Genomic DNA, 1,705 nt, shown 5'->3' with positions numbered 1-1,705 from the left:
CCCCGCAAGGGGGTGGGGGGGGCCGGCCGCATCCCTCCCGGGGGACCTGAGCTGCTCCGGCTTGAACTCCGGCTCCCTTTCCACCTCCTTCCCACCCACTTCTGGGTTTTAGGATCCAGAGAGGAGGAACAGCTCTTCAAAAGGGACCGGGGCTGCAGACGGACGCCGTCACCTGCCCTGCTTGGGAAGGGCTGCGTGAACGTTTTCCTCCGCCTCGTCGGCCATGTAGAGCTGCTTTGGCCTGGCTCAGGAGCGACTGACTTTGCTTGAAATAAACACGCCTCGGGAGCAAGCATGGCTCTTCCGGGAGGGGGAGACTCACCACAGGTGTGCCTCCTCCCTTTTTGGGTGCAGCCCCCAGCTGTCATTCCCTTCGGAGCCCTTTTTGGGTTTCTTTCACCCCAAAACACATGCTGACTTCGAGAAGCGGATTTCAACACCCCGGGACAAATTCTGCTCCCGTGCACTGTGTGTGGGCCAAGTTGCTCCTCGGTCCCCTTGCAGGCTGCAGCCAAGTTCCCCATTTTGAATTGAGTTCACGTGTCAGATGAGGATTAAAAGGCAGTCGTGAGCATTTATTCTCATTTTCTGTGCTTAACAGACACCCTAGGATTTCCTCCAGTATTTCTGCTCTAAGCCCGTAGTCTGTGTCTTTTCTGCAGCCAAGATCTGAGGCAGGGTCCTGTCTCTGTGACCGAATATTGGCAGCAGCCGATCATAAAAGTTCTCCAGTGCATGGAAAGGCTCCCAAGGCTTTCAGACTACTGGCTGCATTGCTGGTCTCGCTGACAAAAACTTCTGTTTCTGCAAGTTGTGGATGCCAAAACCAGGCAGGGGGAGAAGATGCTTGAGGCGAGTAGTCGCAGCTGCCTACAAGCAGAGCAACGAGCCGGTTTGGGGCTCTGAGACCCAGGACCTTGCTGGAGGGAAGTGCTGGCCCCTGGGTCAGCACCTAAACCCAACCTTGTTCCCAAACACCTCTCTGTTTCCCAGCAAAGCGCCTTCCTCGCCGCTGCCATCCAAGGATCCCTTCTGAGGTGTCCGCTATTGCGCAAAGGCAAGGATCTCCTTGGTGCTCAAAGTTGCCCCAATGACCACTGGGCTTTTAAGAGTTAAAAGTACTGTGATACAGAAGTTTTTACAAAAAAATTTGAAATCAGTGCTTAGAAGATACTGTTTCACTCCCATAAAGTGTCGATAATGGTGACAGAAAATTCAGTGCTTGTAACCATTTCTTTTCCTTGCAAAAAATTGGAGACTTAGCAGTAAATGACCGCAAGGAAACCGGTATCTTCTCACCCTGGATATGTGCACCATGGCTTGGCTGGCAGTCTTTCCAGTCCACTTTTACCATGGTGCCCATGGAGATAAACCTCTGCAACAGAAACATAAGATTTAGCTTCAGATTGTCTTTGCATGGGAATAGCAGCTGTAGAATAACAGCATTTTGTCTTAGAGCTTCACAAACATAGGGCTTGGGTTTGGAAAAAAAAAAGTTAAATTAGTGTATAGCATGTCTTAGGCTCTTTTTGCCTCACACTGAACTGCTGCATCCATCAAGGAGATGATAGCTACAGCACACAACAGTGTGAATAAAGGAGGTTGAAAATTCTATCTGTTGTAGTCCTCTTCCCGCTTGCCAGGGACCTGCAGGTGCACCAGATCGGTGTCAGATGAGTGTGGGGCCATAGTGGGAGTATTTTCT

Source organism: Phaethon lepturus, unplaced genomic scaffold (assembly GCF_000687285.1).
Source record: "Phaethon lepturus isolate BGI_N335 unplaced genomic scaffold, ASM68728v1 scaffold48823, whole genome shotgun sequence".
Taxonomy (NCBI): Eukaryota; Metazoa; Chordata; class Aves; order Phaethontiformes; family Phaethontidae; genus Phaethon; species Phaethon lepturus.
Note: the sequence above shows the minus strand (reverse complement) of the source record.